The following is a 25,445-nucleotide window of genomic DNA, read 5'->3' on the forward strand; positions in this document are numbered from 1 at the left end:
TTTTCCAAATATTCTTATTTCTGACTTACACCGGTCAATGTCGACATTCACCAAGTACTAATGGTGAATGTTTAACATACAACAATATTATATTTTCTTCTCCGTAATTCAGTCGCGAATAAACGCACTTGAGACTTGAAATAAGAACTTAAGAACATGAGAACCTAAAACGCACATTACATTCAAAATGAGAAAGGAAAATAACAGTAATAAAAAACTTACTAAATTATGTGATTCAAATTTTATTTATTGCAACAACTTAAACTATTATAGCACTTTATGACCTCTCTTTTCGACTTTCATCAGAGCATATCTGTGATTGTCGACATACACCGGTGAGGGTCTTTCACCGACATATTTGGTGAATGTTGATTCTCCGGTGAAAGTCGACATTCTCCAATTTCGGTCTTTCACGGTAACATTGCTACTGCTCGCTTTGAAATCGCTGAGTTTGGTAATCAAAAATTCGCTACTGTTTTACAAAATATGAAACAGTCAATAAATCATATTCCAAATTCGGCCTTCCAGGTGGCGATGTTTGGCTGCAGGACTACCCTGTTCAAACTCTGATATCTCTGGTCGGTTGTTATTTTTTAACAGTGTAAAAAAGTCTTGCAAATTCTTTATATTATTTAATTTTGTAAATATAATATGGACTTGGACTAATTATACTTGGAGGCAATAACTTGAAAAGTGACACAGTGCATTAAAGTGTTTCGATGCAAAGTGAAGTTTCGAGACTAACATATCATTCGGGAAGAACGTCCATTTTTGTCTAATAAGTACAAAATACGGAACGAATTTAAAAAAAGAGAAACATTAAACTGTGCTTAGTGCTAAATGACTCGGAAATGTTTTCCCAAAAAGTTAAGCATAAAATTAAATTCGGAAATATATGAAAATCTCTTTTGTATGAATCGTGAATAAGTTTATTTTTAGTCACGACGCAGTTAGATAGGAGCCGTGCAGAAGACGAACATTAAAATTTGACCTATCGAGTGCTCTTGGAAAAATTAGTAACCTTCTGGAGATGAATTTTGCGAGAATGTGTTACCAAAGTGTTATTAATAGTTTTTTATATTCATTTTACAGCTCAGGCTATGAAATCGATACTTCCGTTTTTCCGTTTTCTGTTCCGAATTGATAAATATCAGTCTAAATTGCTTTCATTTCTCATAATAAGCAGCGAATTGAAAAAATGAACTTATTTACAAGTCGACGATGCAAGTGTTTAATTTCGTAGTTCTTTTTAAAATTTTTATGGATATTTATATAATTTCATTAAATTTTTTTGAGGAAACCTTTTATAATACCAATTTAAATATCTGGAATGTAAGAAAATTTTAAACACTTCTGTGACTCCGATAAGATAACAATTTATTTACATATCGAATTTCACAAACAGAAAATCCGTCTTGGTTCTTGATGGAAGCGACACTACAACAGCAGTATTCCTGTACATGGAAATTATCAATATAGATATTAATAAACCAGATTTTACGCTGCTAGTTTGATCAACATCCACACGTTTGAGATTTTATTATAACTGTTTAATTCTCTATTGCAATTAATAATTAAAAATCTTGCCTTAGTATATACCTTAACAGTTGTTAGTCCAAAGAGGCTTTGACTCTGAGGGACTATTGTTTTTGTTTTGCGTCGAATCACTCGGAATGTCCGTTTCACTTTTCAAATTGTTGCCACCAAATATGATTAATAATATTGAATAAGTTAAATAATGAAGAATGTTTCTCGCACTGTGATAAAACAACGGTACCTACAGCCATCGAATTTTGAACGACGTAATCCTACTGTGAATATGGACATCTGGAAGTCCAAATTGAAATTTGGAATTTATTTTATTATCGATTTCATATTTTGTAAAACTTTAGCGAATTTGTGATTAACAAACTCAAGAAAAGCGAGCAATAGCAACGTTGTGCAGAAAAAACTGCTTTTATCTCTAACGCATGAGACTGTGTATCGGAAATTCTAAAGATAAGCTCAATTTAAAATTATTTGGGGATATTGCTCTTGAACTTAATTTTATGGTTTAATTGCGAAGAACCTGATATTTAATAAATAAAGGAAACACATAAATTGTTAAAAATACGCCTTTTCGGGACGCAGTTGAAATCTTTATCATCTGTATGTTGATATACAATAACGCAAAGCTGGACACCGGCAAAACAGGGAATTTTGGAACCAGGCTTCCATACGAAAAAGCATTGGACTTCAATATTAGATAAATAAATTATCTACTGTTCGTGAAAAAAATCCTTTCTCCGTTTTCTCATCCGAGACGTTTACCATTTCCTGAATTCATTATGTCATGTTCCCTTGGGCTTAAATTAAGGAACCGGCAACGTTGCACCTGCAATAGTTCGGTAATATAGAACTGTCTAAGTCTAATTCAAGTAAACTAACTTATGCAATTTTCTTATTTCTGTTCAATTTATTTAATTCTGATGAGGAGGTAAATGGTTTTAAATCGTAAGCACGACGTAATTTGAAATTATTGGCATTAAAATGATTAACAGGCCACCCTTGGCGCAATTTGGTTTCAGAAAAGCCTTATCCACAACCAAACAATTAGACTCACCGAGTTTATTGGCAGCTCCTTGCATAACAAGCAAAGCATCGTCTTTCTCATGCTGGACGTGGCGAAAGCCTTCGACAGTGTCTGGCATGAGGGGCTCATTTGTAAACTGTTCCAGCTAAATTTTGACAAGGAACTAATTCTGCTAATCAATTATTTTATTGTTAATAGAATATTTTATGTCTCAATGGGTCAGGACACCTCTAGCATCAGAAGAATGTGCGACGGTACGTGATGGACATCCCTAAATTACAGAATGACTACAACAGCTTTCTTGGATGCTACGGAGATGACCCCTGCATTAGCGATTAAATCTGTCCGTCCGACGCACGCTTTTCAAAAACTGCAGAACTTCAAATGTAACATTGAAGACTAGTGCATCAAATGGCGCGTCGCAATAAATGCTCAGAAGTCACAATTAAGGATTATCAAGAGAAGGCAAAGAAAAACTATTAATGCTAATTTATTTCAGTCTTTTTAATGAGACGATTCCACTTGTAAAGAAGGCAACTTATTTAAGGGTTGTCATCAATCGTAAGTTCACCTGATTGAACCATATTGACAAGATCAGACGAAAGTCTTTGTATATTATTCACCAATTAAATCCATTGCTAAGTTCAAGCTCGAAACTCAATCTGGTCAAAAAGAGGCACATCTACACTGATGTTATCAGACCGATGCTCTGTTACTTCTCACCGGCATGGGCCTCGGCCTCCAACTCAGACATTGCAAAATTACAGATCACCCAAAATAAGTACCTACGCCGGATTACGAACGCCCACTGTTTTGTTAGCAACGATACCTTGCAGAAAGATTTAAAAATTGAGTATATGGATGACTACCTGCAGTTTACGAACGAAACATTCTTCGCTAAAGCACATGAATGCATATATCTAAGGTCTTTAAATGTTTTAATTATGAAATTCTGCAAGACCACGATATTGGCCCCTCGTGGCTTACCTCACCCTTGACTCTAATTTCCCCACCTGAATATTGCACTGTATATAGTATAGATAGTATATATATAGCTTCAACTTCATTGCTAGCATTTTATTTTATTTTGTTTCATTTACTTATTTTGTATCATTTACTCGGCATTATATTTTGTGTATTCTCTCTACTTTCACATGTTATTCTTCATGCAGTATTAACTATTTTGCGAAACTCGCACTATTTTGCGACTCCATTTGCTTCACTGGCCTTGTTACTGTCGGTCGCACTCTTTTTCACCCCCTTAGTTTTCCCTTGGGATACCTCGGTCATGTAGCATTCACATCATGTGCCATATAGGCAAAATTCCTGTTACTGAGCCGGACATGTTGCTCTCAAGCTCAATATCTCGGCATAAAATGCTCGGATCGGATCGATTTAAAATGATTTAATGGAGCCGGCAACGTCGCGTTAAAAAGACCGACAAGTAGGCATAAATGGTATTGATTGATTTAAAATGCTTGATGTCGGCGCTAGGATGGTTTACTCTATTTTTATCAATTCTATCTGTAGCGGTAATATAAATTTAAAGTTTATATTTGATATCTGAGTGCCGACAATTTTTCGTTTAGTTTAAAGTGTCCGTATTTAAAACAAACTTTCAAAATTCTTAGCTATGCAAATTTTTCACAAAAATATAGATAAACCAGACCAGTTTCATGAACTAATTTATCAATTTGAATATTTTATTGCGAAAAGTTCGTTATCGGAACGCATTGCACTAATCCCCAGTTTTTCATTACTCCGTTGACGGGAAACTAGCCGGCTTTAATCAGCAGCTAACGCAATGAATCACACGATCTGTCAATGGCGAAAAGAAAAAGAAGAAAACACTCTACCTGCTGCTGAATTTTGGAGTCTCCCTCCGCTATTCCGTATCGTGCATGTTTTTCCCTACTTATTGACTCAGAAAGATTAAACTATACAGATTTCAGATGATGGGATGAACATAGAGCTAATGAAATTACCTGAAAGAGGAAGAATGGATAGTTATGAAAGATTACTTGGGAGATGTCTTGTATATTTGACATCCTCATTAGCAATGAGTTTACAGATGAGACTATCATTAAATTTCCTGAAGATTGTTTTACTGTTTCCCAGTTCAGGATCCCGATGCAGTTATTCACTGCAGAATTTAACGAAGTGCTTAATTTTTTATACAAAATCTCCTAGTGACACAGCGAGCAGTATTTGCTCAGAGAATTGATGTCATTTTATTCCGAGAAGAAAATTCTTACAAAGTGAAAAAAGCAGTAATACTACATTCTTTAGTTTTCTCTTGTTGTTGTTCGAAATGCTGCAGTTTTGAAACATTATTTTTATTTTTTCTCATTTCAATTAAAACTATCAGCGAAATTCAGATAATATCAACTGTGATCGTGGCTAAAGTAAATACGAAATACTATCTTCACTCTGGATGCAGTGGTGAACACAGAAAATTTGACAGAAGCAAAGATTTAGAAATGGGACATTTCAGGAAAATTCAGGGTTGATACGCCTGTAAACGAGTGCAACATCAACGAGTTTTGTAACTGTAATTACTTCAATTGTAATTCGACTTTTGTAAGAAAGGCCGCTTTTGGCAAATTGAAGAACTACGTTACGGAGGAAAGTGTTATTGGTGCTGTCCCACTCGTGGTGGTGTGCATTAAAGTCTCCATCTAAGACAATATTGTGGTGGGGAAAACTCCTGAAAAATCACGCTAAATGTTCCCTTGTATCTATTAAATGGTGAATAGGCGAAGATAATTGTTAGTGGTCGTGAGGTGAGTGGTGTCATGGTGATAGTTAAGGTGTAAGGTATTCTCGCCCTCTCAGCGTGTTTTCGTGTTGTAGTGGTCTGCACGCTGGGCGCGTATTCCAGAGGTTCGTGGTTCTATCCCCGACGAAAGCTTTGCTAATCTGTCAATCTCATCTTGCCTGCTTTCAAATATTTCAAAAATACCTAATGTCTCTACAGTGGCACCCGAACTAAGAGGGTGTTGGATGATGATTCTCCTCACCCAGGATTTGGCGATTGGGTTCCCTGAAAACTCCAGTCGCCTTTTAAAACCTTTTGTTGCTCAGTGTTTCACTTCATGGAACACCCAACTTGGATCGCTTTTGAAACCGTTAAATTCAACCCCAAATGGATAAAAATGCCTTTAGAATATACTTTTAAATTTTCCTTTTAAATAGTAGATGAAGTCCATATCACAAGGAGACCAAGAATATTTAACTATGATGTATTATTAAAAATCCACTTATTTTCAAGTAATTTTCTCCATTTGTTTTTGTGATACAAAAAAAATGTTTGGAAAAAAACATTCCGTATACTTTTAATGGGTGTACTTTATTTTATTTGTTCTATACTTGTTTTAATTTTTCATACAAAAGGCATGCGCAGAACCATTGAATAAAACAGGCTGTTCCATCAGCGGGAACACTGCGCCTTTAGCGATCTCATGCTATTATGCATCAGAACATCCATTCTTAGGAGAAAACATCTGTTGCATACGTTTTCTGTTTCCGTTGTTTTGGGGCGGAAGGAATTCAAACAAAGGAATATTGAGTGGTGATGTGTGGATTGTGCTATGAAAACCCTAATATGGGCGTCTTGACATTTTTGTCAGTAGTTTTCAGGTGAGAAATAAGTAGCTCGAATCATCGCGAGACACATTTTGTTTGAAGTTGGTTTAGGCTTCTATCAAAAAGATGTGACATGCTTTGAACAGTTTCACGAAGCTAAGAAATCGAAAAATTTGTAAATATTTTTTATATAAGATCTGTGTATATACATGTAAACTATTATGTATATTCATAAACTATTATGTATATCCAGAAAACCATACATACAGCCATAATACAGTGCACTTTTAAGAGCTGTGGCGGCGCAGTGTTCCACCTCATGGAACACTCACAAAATTAAAACAGTAAATGCAATCTTTACAAAACTTTACATGTATACTCCTTTAGGCCTAAATAGACTGCATACAAATCTTTTTGTTGAAATTCTGACTTTAAAGTATAGTACGTCAGAAAGGGTTAAAAGGGAAGTATAGAAGGTGTTTTTCCCGCCTTCATGGCATACCCTCGTGGTGTGGTGGTCAGCACGCTCAGCGCGTAATTGAGAGGTCCGTAGTTCGATTCCCGGGGAAGGCGTTGCCTATTTTTCATCTTGCCTGCTACCAAAATTTAATCTAATGTCTCTACAGAGACTTAAAAACTGTGGCAGTGCAGTGTGTTAATGGATGGAGCGCTTAATTACAAGAATTAGGTACTACGTACATTGGCCGTTACGACTTCTATCCAGACTATACAGGTAATAACTCCTGATCCTAAAAGTTGCAACTGGCCTGAGCTTGTGTTCCTGCAGGGAGGATTACATCGGGATTGTACTCATTTACAAAAATACGAACTTCATTAATTCTATGGAATAAACAATTTGCGTCCTCTGTCACAATTTTAAGTTCAGAATTCATAATTGGTTTTGATAAGATAGCCTGTAGTTTTCTTCGAGTATCTGATACAATACAAACATTTTACCTAATTCATTTTCGCACTGTTTCAAAGCATGCATTTAACTTTTAATGACTTTAAAAATGCTGGCAAAACTTAGGCCAGAATCTTTTTGAAATTGATTCGTAAAGTTAAACAATTCCAGAATACCTGAAAGTTCATTTCTGTATGAAGTATTTGGGATATTAATGTGGTTGTAAACTTGGAACTTTGGAATATTAATGTGGTTGTAAACTGAAGCTGTAGTATTGGGGACAGTAAACTCACATTTTGGGTAATAGGATTTTCAGCAGTGTCCGGTTTAAGAGCCTGAGCATTGCTAATTCCTTATTCTATTGCAGACTTTCTTGGAGTGTTACTAACATGCTTCTTTTTTCATGAATCAAATTCCGACGTCTTCTATACGATGCTACTTGGGAGCCAGAACTATTTGCTCGCTTAGGCATCTCGAGACGCCCCTGGTGGTCACTATTGCCAGTTATGGCACCTAGATGTGTCACCTGCACATTTGACACGTGTAGGTGCCACATGGTCATTCTCGGGAGTGTTGTGGCCCTTCTGACAAATGTGACAATGGGGCACCTGAATTTTTGATAAATACATTTCAGCTTTAATATGGGAAGTAATATTTTATTTACTATAAAAACTCTCGCAAGGAATATGTCTGCGCCTGAAATACTAGCATCGGAGCCCTTGTCTTTTATTTGGTGAACTGTACTTTTTTACGCACATCGTATCATATAGATTATAGCGTATTATACGAACATCTGAGTTTGAGAGGAGAGAATTAAAAGAATTTTTACAGGTTTTTTATGTCTTGGGTTGAAAACACAATTTTCAATTTTTTTTATACAAGAAAAAAAAATATATTTAAGTGTAAGATGATCATCCGACGAGACCGACTGAACTGCAAGGAACTCACAACTAAAGCGTCCCAAAAATGTACAGTCAGGAAGCTGTCTAGATAAGTCTTTGCAAATGGGATAATAATTATTACTCTCTGAGAGCTTAGCCATGATAGGGGGTTTTAGGCTGATCCTGCTGCTGCCGCATGCCTGTGCTTGCTGGGTTATTACTACTGGCAATATTTACATTTATAATTATGAAGGACATTTTTACTAGGACTAGGCTTCTTAATATTATTGAATGCAGCATTATTATCAGTAACAACACGACAAATGTGATTAATTGTAATAGCAGAATTATGTACATCAATATTAGCAAATCTATTTTTAACGTTAATTGCCAAAGGTACGAAATTAGTTTTAACTAATTTCGTACCTTTGGCTGTTTTAGACGGCTTTTTAATATCTCATTCATTTATGAGCATTAGAAACACTCTCATTACCATTAAGAACATTTTCCGTTTGTTCCTCGCATTTAGAATAAACGAGAGTTCTCTGCTTGCCAAAAGAAACTCGCACTTACCCATTATCGAAGTAGCACAGTTTTCCAGCTTCTTTAATTTCTTGACATTATCCCGGCGAAATTGTTCTTCACAGATCTGAAGTTCATTAATAAATTATAGTAACGCAACTATTAACCGAAAATATCCTTGACAGTTCAAGCGTATTTTTCGTTAGGGCAGAGAATTTTCTCAAATTTTTCTCGAACTTTAAAAAAATCCAAAGAGAGTAATTTATCCAAATAAATGTCATCGTATATCTTATTATTCAGATATATCCAAATATCTGGAGTAAAACTCATATAAAAATTCGTTGAAGATTCCACATCAATAACATATCATGTTCAGGCGAAGAGCACGAGGGATCGGTCTAAAAAGTATGCTTAGCGTCATTTTCATATACGCTATTCGAAGTATTTCCAACTGCGGAAATTGACTATCTATGGCCGAAATAATATTCATGGTAATATTCAAAAACTTCACAGCACTTAAACACAGCAAACGAGCACTCACAAAAATGCAAAAAGGGCACACATAAATGCAAAACGTGCACAGATATTCACACGCGAAACATCCGGAGATCACTTTCTTCTACAGGGTTATGCGGAGTAACTAACTTTGAGGAAATATATAGCGAAATGCAATGTGTATCTTCGACAGCGCACTTGAAGGAAATCTCGAATCAGAGCAGATTTTCTTACAGTCTTAGGCGGGGCACAAAAAAATCTCATGGGCCGCTGTTTGCCCGCTAAAATACTTTAACTGATAAGTCTTTCCGGGGGAGTTCTTGGAAATCGCTCTTCAATTAAACATTATTCAGCTATTAAAAGCACAAATCAGGTCTTTTTCAAAAACATTAAAATCTTCTCCACGCTGTATATGAAACTTATGAACTACGCTTTTAAAACGTTTTGACGGGAACAGCAAACGGAAAAAAGAATTTAAGCACAAAACCAAAGAAAAAAAAAATATATATATATATATTACAAAGCCACCGCTTTGCCTATAATAGCCATCGCAGTTTCATTAAAGATGTTTAATGGCTGAAAGCTTAATTTCGTGCAGTATATTTTTAAAATATTTATGTACCGCAAGATTATAAGAAAAAAGTAGTAATTAACAAATTGGTTATAATTTTTTTTTCAAAATAATTATAATCTCAAACTGCAAATGTACTTTTAAAATCATTCATTGCATCATCGAAAAGAAACCCGTTTCCATGTCACATATACTTCATGAAAAACTAATTTTCCTAAGTGCTTAATAGTCCAATCTGCATAAGCAGCACGCATTTGTTTTAGTAGAGTGTATTTCCACAGACTTTTTTAAAAAGCTATCAGATATTAATCTTAAATTTGATCGACAGCATTAAACGAGAATACCATGCATTTTTTAGAATTGGAAGAGAAGTATTTGTGAGATTTATAAGTCTTAATTTTAATAGTTTTATATTATTATCCTCTACAAGTCTGATATAATTTACGTATTACAATTAGGTACGGAAACTTGAGTGTAAAAATATTGATCTGCATTTTGTTAGTAGATACGTTTACCTTAAATTTAATATTTTTTAACCAGCATGTCTGTAGTCATTGTCTTAAATCCTGAAGTTCCCTGATTTTTCAAATATCAGTATACAAGCATCAAAGGGTGCGACTGTTGTTAGCATACATGTACATTACCAGGTACTGAATACAGTTACCTTGTGCATAGACACGCTGGTTTGGGCGTTAGCATACAGATAACATTTCCACTTTGTTTAGTTCCGCTGCTTATTTTGAAGAACAGCTCGAGGAGACTTATCTGATGGAGTCCCATTCCTCTTTCCCTGCCTCCAACCTCTCGAGAAAATATTTGGCAGGCCACATATATAGAGTGGTCCATGGTGCAAAGACACTACTCATTTACAAAAATCGGTACTTTTGTTTTTTAATTTGATGTTTTTGCAGTTTTTTCTTATATGTTTTGAGATACCTTACACTTTATTCTACATACATATTAACTTTTAAGTTTGAATCAAGTTATGCTTTCATCGTTTTCAAATTTTTTGAATTAGTATTTCATACATATTGTGGTTTCACATTTTGAATTACAATTGGATCTTTACTTTGTGTTTATACTACTTTGCAAAGGAACCGATGTTTGACTTTAGCTCATGGGCTATAGCTTGAAGAACTTACTTTTTAATTTTATTTCAAATTTTGAAGCTTAATGAGCAAAATTCTTGACCTTACAGGTCCTTTTAAGTTTAGTTAGTTTGCCTTTGTGGAAAAGAAGTCTAAAAGTTTTCAGAATTTTATGGCCACCAAAAGAGATTATTAAGGTTTCTGACGCACACGCGCAGCTCATGATCCACCAGTTTGCTGTTAGGATCACTTCTTCTAACCCATTTTCTGTTTCTTTTAACTTTGTTCTAAAGCATAATTTTCCTTTCACTTGCGCCAAGTATAGTTCAGTAGCAATATTACAACCCACATAGCACAAAAACATCCTTGGGATATCCCAAGGATGTTGCTCGCGGGATATGCGCACATCCTCAGGACATCCAGGGATATCCTCAGGACATCCTAACCAAGTCCCATCGACAGCGTGCGGGATGTTATTAGGATATGAACTCCTACTTACTACATCCTCAGGACATCCCGGGATGTCCCACAAACCTCCTAAGCACATCCCATTATATCCTAAAAACATCCTATCTATGTCCCATCGACAGCATATGGGATGTTATTAGGATTTAAAGTCCTACTTACTACATCCTCAGGACATCCCGTAATATCCCAATTTCCTCCTAAACTCATCCTCCTGAGCGCTTAATGTCACATCCCAGTATATCCTTAGGACATCCTATCTACATCCCACCGACAGCGTATTGGATGTTATCAGGATTTGAAAAACTAGTTACAATATCCCTTTAACCTCGTAAATACATACTCTCAACTGGTTAGTGTCACATCCCAGTGTATATACAGAGGAAAATTCCAGTGAAAGTATGTGAAGGTGTGATGATCTAAAACCTACTTTTTTTTACGCAGATAGTCTCAAATCGTTCTCCTATGGTTACTATGGAAAACTCAGAAATGTTGAAAATATTTATACAACTTATTTTGTTTTTAAATCTGAATTTATGAATATATTAAAACTGAGCAAGGAAATTAAAATGAATTATTAATACAAAATATTAAAACTGAAAATTTTGCTTTTATTTTTAAGATATTAAAAATCTTTTGATCATTTTTAAACATCCAATAGCCCCCAAATTGAATTATTCACAATTAAATTATTTTACAAAATCAGTTTCTAATTTCAGTTAATTTGTATTAAAAATCGAATAATAAAATTACCCATTTAATAATCTTTACATAAATGAATCATCTTTCTTTAAAACATGTAAGGAATTTATAGTGTTTTGATGACACTGTTGGGAAATTGTTAAAAGGAATAAATTGTATTTTTAAAACTAAATCAATTCCTAGCCTCAGAATAAATAAATATATTTTCGTAACATGAGAATGCTGCAGGCGTTTTTATATATTTAATATTTAGTTGTAAAAATTTGACATTATGTTAACAATTCTTTATATCATTCAAAAGGTAACTCAAGAAGCTCTTCTAAAATTCTATCTTTCTTCTCACACAATTAAAAAAAAAAAAAAAATCTGAAAGCCCTCAGATTTTAGCAGTCACTCAAAGAGGCTAAAAGTTTATGAATGCATAGATTATCAATACAGATGGGGCAGTGGAAATAGCAAAACATTTTATAAGATACTGACACCAGAAAGTTATATATCTTCTATATATTTGAAAAATGAAGAAATATATCATGTAATTATGTAGAAATATAAAAATGTTTTCAATTAGGTATATCATGAATTAAATGCATTTTAAATCAATCAGATTAAAAATTAAAAAAAGCATTGTTAAGAACTGTGTGTAATGCTTTTAAATAGCTTGGCTTGTTAGTCAATAATATATTAGATTTTAAAGGTAAATATGTTAAATTTTGCCAAATGGCAAGACTTGAATGAAAAGAGAAACAAGTTTACGACTGACGATATGAAGTCTCATTTCAAAACTAATAGCCCTTTTAGATTTAAAAAAAAAAAAGTTTTGAAAATAATTTGCAATGGTTCATTGGTATTATTTTACGCAAAATTCAGTAAAAATGAAATTTACCTGTTGAAATCAGCACCAAATTAAACTTTGTAAATTCTAACGCATGTTAAAGGTTGTCTCATCCAGAATTTTATTACTAACCATTCATTTCAGAGCAAAATAAAACAGTAATTGCCATTTATATAACAATCAATATCAAAAATTTAAATCTGCATTTTACACAACATAGAAAAACTTCAAAAGATCTACTGTTTACCATGCAATTAAGGCATTTTATTCTGCTATCAACTCTACCAATTATTAATTCCATTAAGTATATTCAGTTTACTCTTTCTGCTCAATATATGCAATGTAAAATTTTCCATAAATTTATTAATTCATTTTATTTGAGGTGAGCTTTTATTCAACTCTCAATGTCAACGAGAATGTTTAGTTCATTTTTTATTCGGTCTCAAAAGAGAAATCAAAATACGTGGATTTATGTACGTGTATTTATGAATCAAAATACATGAGAAATCACAGTGAGAAAAGCACTGCTACCTTAAACTGTGATTATATATAAGAAATGCAGTGAATTATAGTTAAAAAATAGTGAAAATATTTATATTTCTGAACTATTTCATATATAACATTTTCAGTTTCGCATATGTGGCAATTTAAGAACTTTTTTTACGTATACCAATTTTTTGAAATATCTGCAAATTTTTGTATCTTCAAGGAAAGCTTATTCTTTCACCTTTAGTTTCACCTTAAGTAATAGTAATTTACCAGATAAAATTACTTAATGGGGAATACAGAAAAATATCTAACCACTTACCTTTGTGACTTCATCTGCAAAGAGACTAAAAAAGTAGTTCAGCTAAATCTGCTATAATAAATATTTATAATAATGCTAAATTATGCAATATCTATTAATATGACAAATTTTTGTAAAGCTATTTATTTGGATGAAAAATAAACACATTCAGAAATTTATGGCACTATATTATGATTAACAGAGGAAAAACACTTTTCAAAATTCAAAATAGTTTTTATTAATCCAATTTATCACATTTTATTTGAATTCATGAAAAACAATCTTATATCCATGTATTCTTATGTATATAAGAACTCTTGATAAATTGGATCTCTGTCATTGCCTTTCACAGCACCTAAAATAAAAAAACACTCACAATTACTATATGTGAATATAATTCATAATTAAATTTAAACAAATGACTATTAAATGCAAATTAAAGGAAGCATTTAAAATATTTTAACAAGTAGCAATTATTTGATTTTTCGATTATAGTAAAATAAACATGGGGGATGCCTTTTAAATTTTTTTATGTCAGAAAATAAACTCAAACCACCAGCTGAACATATGAGCAGTTTTATCAATCAGCCACTGGTAGGTAACCTGGATACTGAATCAACATGTAAAGTTGCCAAGATAAAGAGAGAAACAAAATTATGATAATCACATCTTACCTATTCATAAAACTATTTTAAATTTAATGTGTAGGCAAGTCCAAAAAGAGTGAGAATGAATTTATTTTGCAACACAAAGTAAAGTCTTGCAGGAGCAAAAAAAACTTGTCTCATGAGATTGGCAAGTAAAAAATAATTAACTGCATCTGGTAACATTTATCTTACAACACATAAGTAATTGTTAGCTACGTGCAGAAAATAAAATCTGATCAAGGGCATAGCTAGAGGGGGGCAAGGGGGGCATCTGTCCCCGGGTGCAGAATCCAAGGGGCGTCAAACTGATGTTAGAACATTTTAGAATTAAATGTTTTCCATCCTTGGCAAGCAGTAGGGGGTGCGAAATCTTCAGTTGTCCCTGAGCGCTGAAAACCCTAGCTATGACTCTGAATCTGATCATGTTAATGCAATTTTAAACTTTTGAATTTAACAACAGAAATTTACCAAAGAAGTACTTGTAACAGTAGTAAATGAAGATGTGGCTAATCTTTACTGTATGGTACACCTTGGTTTCTGTCTGGAAAAAAATCGCAAAGTGGTATTGGTTGTTTGTGAAATGTGGAAGCCCATTGCGTCAAATAAGTTTTTCGGTAACACTTATGTTGATAATGTTGGCGAAAGTAGCCTTTGGGAAAAAAAAAAAAAAAAAAAAAAAAAAAAAAAACTTTTTTTTTTGTCAATAAAAAGGAGTTATTTCTGCAAATATTGCCAACGTGCTGTGATAAATTTAGTTTTGGGCTACTTTTTTTAATAGTAAATCTTTTGTACGGTCCCAGGTTTTTGGTTCTTACCATTCTTTTCAATTGCTGTGTTTGGTTGCAGGGAAGTGGTATGGTCTTGTATTTTGAACATGCTATTTATTATTTTGGTGTGGGTACCATCGTTTGAGTATGTCTGAGGTGACTAAGAGACGAAAAATTTAATCGAATTGCTTACCTGGAGGATGGTGGTGAGAAGCCTAAACATATGCATGTGAAAAAAAAGGTATGTTAAAAAAATGACGTTTCATTTATTTATTTATTTATTTATTGTCTCTGTGTGTTAATTTTTGTTAGATGATTTGTTGTTTAATGTTTTTATGTTAGGAAATACAGTCAAAAGTCGTTAATTCGGAAACCCATAATCCGGAATGATCTATAATCCGGACCTCAAAGCTAAAAACTGTCTGTGCATGTGCCTCGTTGGCACATGCGCACAGGCGTTACGCGTGCGTGTAAGACCTTGACTACTGCTCATATGCGTGTGCGCAAGTGCAGAATACGTTTTCGCCTGCGCGTTTAATGTATAACGGATGGTGTAAGCTAAAATTATCTAATTATCTATTTCAGTTAATGTTAATGATTGCGTTGTTCCTTAATCTTCAAATTGGATCCCGCTTATTATTTTTTGCAGACTGTAAGAGCAATTTTATAAAAGTAAACTTGAACTTTCGATTATGTCAAATAGAATTTCCGATGCTGGAACTTCCAAAGGATCTACAAAACGAAAGTATGTTTCAATGTCCAACAAACAAAAAGTGGAATTCCTGCAAAAAAATGGATAAAGACATGAAGAATGTGACAGAGAGGTTAGTGAAAACGAAAAAATTTCGATTGACAAGTTAGTCGGTATTCTCGGCACAGCAATTAACGGGACTTGAACAGCGGATCTTTGTAACTGAACAAGAAATTATGTCTGTTTATAGAATTAAAGCGAAAGTATTATCACATAAAACGAAGCAACTTAAACAACTTACATTGAAAGAAATGTTTAATAAAGTAAACAAATAAATATTAAGCTTTTTTTTTGTAAATTTTGATACCCTTTAGATCATAATTGTTCTTTATTTCATAAATTACGGTTTCATATTTTTAATTTTAGAATTTCTGCATGCCATCTTACGAGATTTAAACTGATGATCTATAATCCGGAATCGCCGAAGTCCCGACGAGTCCGGATTAACTCTTATTTTTATACAATTGTTCAAACTATTTAACATAAATTTATTGCTGCAATAAAATAATAAGCAATCTGATCACACATATTATTTTGAAACTCAATGCATAAACTAGACTAAAAAAAATTCAGTCATAAACATTTGGATAGCAGGGCAAATTAGATATTTGAAAAGACAGCAAGCCATTGAGATACACGTAATTCACGACAGAATGGTAACAATTCATAAAGCTGTGAAACATTTAACTGTCAAAATGACATAAATAACATAAATTCGAAAAGCAAAAAAAGTAAACATACAAGTATTGCAACTGAACTTACCTTTCATGCAACAAAAAATATCCATACAAGTTAACCTCATGGCGCAAATATTTTGGATTTCGTTTCAAATCAGACAGCTGTTTACGGATTTGCGGAAGAATACGAGGAACTAGTAGTTTGCCGGATACAATGTGCAATGACGCGAAAGAATATAGTTCTGTAGAACTTCCTACATTATTCCGTAATAAACAGTACTATTTCCTAGTTTTTTCTTTATCTAATTAATTAATTAATAGGGAAATAGTTAAATAATGCCGAATTCATTTTTAATGAAATGTAAAATTTTGCATGTATGGGACGACCACCTTCCATCCAATATTTCTGAGAATATAAACAAATTTTGGAATCTGAGAGTATCAGTAAATAAATATATAAAATATCGCCTCTCAAACGACCACTTCTGAAAGTGACCAATAGTTCTGAGATTATAAATAAATATTGATATTAAGCATTATTTCTATAAGACGACCATCTCTATATAAGACCAAAGTTTCTAGAATCTTGGATAGTCATCAGAGATGTATCTTTACTGCGAAATTATCGCACGACTGTAATTCAATATCAATAACAGATCGCACGATTGAAAAACATTTTCTGTCCTGTAATTAGAGGAAAAAAATTTTCCTTATGAGGTATTTCTCCCGCTTTCCTAGCGTGCCTTCGTGGTGTAATAGTTCTGCACGCTGGGCCGGTATTTCAGAGGTCCGTGGTTCGATTCACGGCGCAGGCGGTTGCTAATTTTTCATCTCTACAGCTTCGCAAAAAAATCCTAATGTCTCTACAGTGGCGCCCGAACTAAAAAGGTGTTGGATGAGGTATATCCACACCCAGGATTTAGTGATTTGATCCCCTTAAAAAAAAGTCGGCCTTTAAAAAGAGGAGTAATATAAGGTATTTCTCCCGCTTTCCTAGCGTGTCGGCCCACCAGCGGCCGAGCGGTAAAGTCGCTGAACCTTGGTAGTGCGATCCGAGGTTCGAATCCCGCGAACGGGGTGGCTGCATGGGTGTTTTCATGGTTTTCCCCACGTGTAACGTGTATACGAGCCAGTTTCCCTTAGAAAGTCCTCCACGAAGACATCCCTCCCCTTAGGCAGATAGCCCTAGTGTGCTTTGCCATAATTAAATACACTACCACCACACCTAGCGTGTCTTCGTGTAGTGGTTCTGCACACTAGGCCGGTATTCCAGAGGTCCGTCCTTCGATTCCCGGCGAAGGCAGTTGCTAATTTGTCATGTTTCCTGCTTCCAAAAAAAAAAAAAAAAAAAAAAAAAAAAAAAAACCTAATGTCTCTATACCCAAATTTTTTAAAAAATTCGTTTCCGTAATTAAATATATATATATATCTAATTTTACCTATATTTGTAGTAGGGTTTGTAATCTGTAAGTAATTATACATGTAATTTATACATTTTTTATAAAAAAAATATATGTTATTTAGAATTTTGCAAATATTCTAGAAAATGCTAATCCATTGAAAAAAATCTTTTCCATGACTAAATAAATTTTTAAAAACGTCAGAAAAAATAGCAGTTAAAATTAATAACAAAATAACAAGAATAAATCGTCAATCATATCAATATTTTTAATGTACAGCATTTAGAAACAACTTAGTAAAATACATATGAAAAATAAAATAATGTGCAAGTTTCAGATGTGCAATGTCAAAAAATTAAAACTGGTAAATTTGAGAACAAATATCCTCAAAATGTTTGACAACGAAAGTCCTCCGGACAATGCAGAATGAATGTCCTCAGGATGTGAAATTGGTGAACTCCTCAGGACATCTGAGAATCAACATCTTCAGGACATCCGGTCATATCCCGGGACATAGCGACTTAAATAAGACATCCTCAGGATGTTAAATTATGATCTCCTTAGGACATCTGATAATCAACATCCTTAGGACATCCTAAGTATGTCCCGGGATATTGCGACTTAGATAGGACATCCTGACAATGTTTTGTGCTATGGGGGAAAAATTAGAAAAGCAGTATAGCATAGCAATACACTCTTACAACTTCCGATGCAGCGTCAAGTGCTGCCACACATTTTGTTATTTTTCTCTTTTTTTTCCCCCTGTCTTTTCTCAGTTGATCACCTAAATGTTCAGTTTTTTTTTTTTTTTTTTTTTTTTTTTTTACTAATATAAACTTACAAAACCTACTTTGTCTTTTTATATTAACATTCTGTATGTTTCATCATATTGGCGATTAAGCCACCTAAAATTCAATTCAATAACAAAATCAGAAAATATTTAAAAACAGTATATCTTTTAAATTTCCGATAGACAGTCTCGCACGCTGGAGATAAAAATGTTTTATTACGTACAGTGTTGACACTGCTTACTTTGAAATCGTTGAGTTTAATCAAAAATTCGTTAAAAGTTTACAAAACATCAAATAGGGAATCCAAAATCGGCCTTCCAGGTGGCCACGCTCGGGTGCACGACTACGATGTTCAAAATTTGATATATCTTAGATGCCGTTGTTTCTTCAGAATGCAAGAAACATACCGTACATGCCATGCAGATTCTTCATTATTTATTTTCTTTAAATATAATACCGTGCGATAATATTTGGTGGGAACAATCTGAAAAGTGATACAGCGCATTTAAGTGTTTCGACGCAAAGAATCGTTTCGAGATAAATATCCCGTTCGGGAGAAACATTGCCCTTGGGCGAATAAGTACAAAACGCGAAATAATGCCCCCCTCAAAAAAAAAAAAAAAAAAAAAAAAAAAAAAAAAAAAAAAAAAAAAAACATTTTCAGATAATTCAATTACAAAAAGAGGAAGAGATGACACCAAAATAAGTGTAATCACGGAGGAGGTGAGTAGGCTATGGGCGGGGCTGAGAATCTTCTGACTTTCATGTTTGAAACGGTGAATTTCCTTTATTAACAGTTATCAGCAATTTTTGTATGTAATATATCCAAAATATAAAAGGAGAATTTGTAAACAGTGCGAGAATAAACTTAATGAGTTAAACTGTCCCTAGTGTTAAATGACTCGCAAACGTGTTTCTCATAGGTTAAATAATTTCGGAAATCTATGAAAAGCTCTTTGAAATGAAAATACTTCATGAGAAAGGAACATTATTCAGTTTTACACGACTATTTCTTGAGCTGTAAGGCTGATACTCGAATTAATATGGCTCGCAATCGGAAATAAATATGTTTAGAGCTACAGCACAGTTAGGGAGGGGCCACACAGACATCAACATTAGTCTTATATGTATCGAGTGCTCTTGGAAAAATTACTAACCTTCAGAGATGATTATTTACCAGAGTTTGTTAGCAAGGAGGTGGTGTGGTGTGGTGTGGTGTATTTAATTATGGCAAAGCACACTAGGGCTATCTGCCTAAGGGGAGGGATGCCTTCGTGGAGGACTTTCTAAGGGAAACTGGCTCGTATACACGTTACACATGGGGAAAACCACGAAAACACCCATGCAGCCAGCCCGTTCGCGGGATTCGAGCCTCGGACAGAACTACCAGTGTTCAGCGACCAGCGGTCGCTGGTGGGCTGTTAGCAAGGAGGAATTAATATTTTGTTAAGTTCATTTTAGCGTTTAGGCTGCTAAGTTGGTATTTAAATTTGTTTCGTTTATTAAGATATTGTTAAATTGTTTTCATATCAATTTAAAATTGTTTTCATTTTTATACTAAGCCGTATCATGAATGAATGAGTTTATTTACCAGTTGGCATTGCAAGTATTTAATTTTCTCCTTTCTTTTTTTTAAAGTTTTTATAGGAACTTATATTATTTCATTAAAATCTTTTTTAATTACATTTGATAAGATCTGTTGAAGTGTCTAGAATGTAGAAAAATGCTAAACACGTCTCTGATTCCAATAAGATTAACATTTAGTTGTATTTTTCATATCGAAAATCACAAACGGAAAATCAGTCGTTGTTATTTTTGATTTCACAATGGCTTAAATTTCCACTCCAATAAATTTATCAAAAACTAGATTATGACGCAATAAATTGATGTGATCGAATAATTAATATGACGCTACATCATTGCTATTCCTTTATATGAAATTATCAACATGTTGATATTAATGGACCAGATTTTATGCCGCTACTTACATCAACATGCACACGTCAGATAATTTATTATAAATATTTAATTTTCTCTTGCAATTAATAAATAACATTTTACCTTAGTATACATCTTTACAGTTGTATTGCTTTTTTTTCTGTGTTTGCATATTTTTATAACTATTATGCTGGAGCTGACACCAAACCCAGTACTGCAATTTAAGTAAAGTGTTTATCAACATCTGTTGGTTGACACCGAATGCGCAAAGCTGAAGGACTCAACACAGGAAGTTTCTGGAAACAAGCATTCATACGAAAGCGTATTGGATTTTGATGCTAAGTAATATTCAACTGTGTATAAAAAAACTTATTCTGGTTTATTGAATACTTGTGCTCTTAAACGGTATAAAAATTTAACCACCCTTTTTTTTTTCAGGGATTGGTACTTTATATTCCTCTTATTTTTTAACGAAACTGCATTGTCTCTTAAAGGCGAAGCGGTGGTTATGCGGTGTTTGGTATTTCCGAACCTATATTGGAAAGTCGCTGAACACTGGTAGTTCGTCCGAGGTTCGAATCCCGCGAACGGGCTGGCTGCATGGGCGTTTTCGTGGTTTTTCCCATGTGTAACGTGTATACGAGCCAGTTTCCCTTAGAAAGTCCTCCACAAAGGCATTCCTCCTCTGAGGCAGATACCCCTAGTGTGCTTTGCCATAATTAAATACACCATATCACCGAACCTATATTGGAAATTTCCGTTCACACAATTCTGTCTTTAGTTAAAGTGTGCGAATTTGTAAGAAAATTCTTATCTACGGAAATTTTTCACAAAGCTACCTGTAAACTAGACTAGTTTCTTCAACTGAAACTAAAATTAGCAATTTGGCATTTTATTGCGAAAAGTGTTTTCCCGGGAGACGTTGCACTAAGCTCCTGTTTTTACTTATTCCATTCACTAGGATCTTAAAAGCTAATGAGCACCTAACCCAGTGAACCAGCTGTTCTATCAATGGCCAGAAGAAAGCAGGAAAAATACTAACTGCTGCTGAATTTTGAAGTCTCACTCCGCCATTTTGACTCCGTGCTTGTTCTTCCTAGTTTATTGATGCAAGAAAATTAAACTGTGTAGATTTGAGACGATGGGATGAATATAAAGATGAATAAAATTACCTAAGGGAGGATTTGGTTTGGTTTCGGTTGATTTAATTATGGCAAAGCACACTAGCGCTATCTGCCTAAGGGGATGGATGCCTTCGTGGAGGACTTTCTAAGGGAACTGACTCGTATACACGTTACACATGGGGAAAAACACGAAAACGTCCATGCAGCCAGCCCGTTCGCGGGATTCGAACTTCTCCTAAGAGAAGGAAACCGAATTAATTATGAAAGGCTCTTGGGACAAGCGTTGCACATGCCCGTCCGTATATTTGACATTCTCGTTAACAGTGAGTTTACGGACTAAACTATTATTAAATTTCTTGAAGAATGTTTTACTGTTTCCCAATTCAGGATGCCAGTGCAGTTATTCTTTGAAGACTTTGACAATGGTGAGAGCTTAAATTTGTATACAAAATTTCAAGTGCAGAGCTAGCAGTAATTGTGCAGAAAATTGATGTAATTTTATTCCGGGAAGGAAATTTCTCACAAAGTGAACAAAATAGTTCTGTTAAATTTTAAAGTTTTCTCCTGTCATTGTATCAAATCCTGTGGTTTTAAAGCATTATTTTTATTCTTTCTCTTTTCCATTGAAACTCTCAGTGAAATTCAGTTAGTATCCATTGTGATTCCAGTTAAAGCAAATAAGAAAAGCTACCTTCACTATAGATGCAATGGTGAATAGGGAAAATTTGACAGAAGCAAAGATTTAGAAATAAAATATTTTGGAATAAGATTATTCAGGAAATTACAGAGATAGTACTCCTATGAACGAATGTAACTTCAGCTGAAGATACCAAGGATTTGGTCAGACGATTAATCTTTCTTCTACGACTGGGTCGAACAGTTAATGTTAAATAAAAACTGGCAATTCGGCAGCAAAAATTAGTTGAGGCATCTGTGTAGAATTGCATTCCAGAAAATTTGAAACTATAAAAATTCTTGTGTAACTCCTTACATTCATGTGTCACCTTCTTTATATATAGATGTATTTATTTATTTACGTGTTTAAAATATAAATTTTAGTATAAAAATGATGCTATCCTTTAAATTAACCCCAAAGATAACAGATGCTGATACTAATCAACAATGGGGTGCACTTAGACGTAGCTTCTACGATCTGTGCACATTCCTGGAAGGTTTTACTTATAAATAATTATTAAAAATATATAAACTTCATGTTTTTTCCCTCATTACCAATCATTAAGATAATCACTCATTAAACCAGATGTAAAAACAACTTGTCATAGCTAAGGTAATTTTATACAATTTACATTTTCAAGTTCTTGAGAGACATTATCTACAACGTTCCAAGTATTATATTATGCTATTGGTTTTAAATAATATTGTTCTTACCACCAATGACTACGTAATATTTTTTCGAAACGTTTTCAAACTTTAGAGAAACTTGTCGCCATTTTATCTTCAATTCTTTGTTGTTCGTAGAATTTTGTGCAAGAGAAAATAACAACCAAACTGGACTTAAGGAAAGAAGGTAAATTAAAGCTTGCATATTAGTATAAGCTTTATGTCTGATTATTAACAATAGTCCAGTATCATCAATCGGGAAAGGATTCATTCTCTCAGGTAATCTTTCTGCAAATATCACAAATAAAGTAACATTAAATTAAAGGTAAGAAAATGGTCGCAAACTTTAAACCAGCGGTCGCCAACTGGTGGTCCGTGAAAACTTTTTGATGGTCCGCAGAAAAATTGAGACATTACTTAAATTTTTATGAAGATTCAGTTTAAAAAATGACGAGTAACGAAACCTATTATGAAATATGGATTATACGTTTTTGATTTTAGCTGCTACTTTTAGCGAAACTCATTCTGAATTTAGCGATTTTAGCTAATTTTGAAGGTGTATCTAACGACATTTGAAAGTGAGAGTTGGCATCCATGGATATGCTGCTGTTGTCAATAATAGCACGAACTGGAGTTCTCTTTCCTTTTGAATTACAAACATATGCTATTTTAGTCGTTAATGACACAGTTTTTCTCCTTGTCAATAAGCAACTTGATGGATTTTTCTGAGAACCATCTGCATTCTTGTTTCTAATTGCATCACTGGAAGTTTCCGCTTTTGTTTTATATAACTGTTGATCGATGGCGCCATTGCTGAGTAAGCGATGATTATTAAGTTTACAATAATTAAAAATTGGTGGAATAACTAGTTCAGTTTATTGATAATGCTTTGCGTTTGCCGTTTTGTTCTTGCTATTCGTGAAGTTCCTTTTCAGTGATGTGGAAATGTGAAGCTTTCTGTACAAGAAGGTAACTTTTCATATAATTTTTCAGTGTGAATGAAATATGTGTATCAGTGAGATGATAATAATATTATTGTTTTTGCATATTAATATGTTGTTTTTAAGGCCTGATTTAAGTGTTTTTTAATTCATATTATTGATCCGTAAAATATAAAATTATATATGTGGTGGTCCGTGAAGTTCTCTAAGGGTTAGCGGCCGCTGCTCTAAAAGATGCGTTATATTCTGTAGGTTTTAAAGAACATTGCTTTTACGATCATTTACTGCGTAATATTTTTTATGAAAGTTTTCAACCTTAAAAGAAAATTAGTACCCAGTCCAAAATCTCCTCTGAATATCTGTTTATAACATGATTTTGACTTCATCTTCATCACTCAGTTAATGAAAAGCAAATGGTTGTAAATATTGGGTATATAGTCCTCCAGTTTATCAGAAGAATTTGTATTTTATGTATTTTATTTTGTCTCCAGGACTCATTTAGGCATTTCTGTCCTTGCATCGCTACATGAAGCAACCAAATGAAAATAGCCGGTATACAGCTTGCAGCTTTGGAAACTAGACGCGGCGACAACTGCAAACTGAACGGGAAATTAGTACAAACATAACGAATTATTTTTGTTTTGTTTTGTATTTGGAATTCGATTTGTTTTTCTTTTCGTTATTATTTTATATATGTGTATAACTTGAGTTCTTATGTTCACGTATATGAATTCATCAGTATTCATTTTGTTCATTCGGTGTTTTTATTTATTTCAATTTATTTATTAAGGCGGAGTGCCGAGAAAGAAAACTAATTTAAACATTTTCTTGTGTCTAATGCTTACTATGGAAGACGTTACTATAATTTGAGACCTATCTTCTATCATATCCATCAAAATGGTATTACACCTGCGAAAATTCCAATTTCAGTTTACATAGGTTATTTCACATTAATTCTTAAAATTAGTTTTGTACGGAGTCAGTTTCACACTCGTTAAGTAAGAAACCACACTTCATTTTACTCTATCCAGACATATATTTTTACAACTTAATATTGAATAATTACTTGAAATTTAAACGAAATACGAGTGATATGAATAAAGCTGCAATCCGAAGTTTAATAATCTGCATTATGAATTAAATCAAAGACGGGAAATAGGCTTTCTACGAAACAAGTTCCTAAACTGGCGTTATCCAAACTGTACAGCCCACTAGCGGCCGAGCGGTAAAATCGCTGAACACTGGTAGTTCGGTCCGAGGTTCGAATCCCGCAAACGGGCTGGCTGCATGGGCGTTTTCGTGGTTTTCCCCATGTTTAACGTGTATACGAGCCAGTTCCCCTTAGAAAGTCCTCCACGAAGGCATCCCTCCCCTTAGGCAGATAGCCCTAGTGTGCTTTGCCGTATTCTCAATACACCAATACACACCACCAAACTGTACATCGAAGCTTAATCTAAAAGTCTGAAGAATTCTTGAATTACACCAATATCACTTAAATCCAGTTGGTAATCTGAATGCAGCGAGATATTAACTTTACTCTTAACTTATCAGATGGTAAGGCAATTTGCGTTTGAAATACTAGTTGGACCTAAGCTAATGATTCTCGCCGAAATTATGCAGTTTATATACTTAACAACTCTAATCCACTAACAAATGTCTCATTA

The sequence above is a fragment of the Stegodyphus dumicola genome, chromosome 3, assembly GCF_044657685.1.
Source record: "Stegodyphus dumicola isolate Sdum_Otavi_A_Nest chromosome 3, ASM4465768v1".
Taxonomy (NCBI): Eukaryota; Metazoa; Arthropoda; class Arachnida; order Araneae; family Eresidae; genus Stegodyphus; species Stegodyphus dumicola.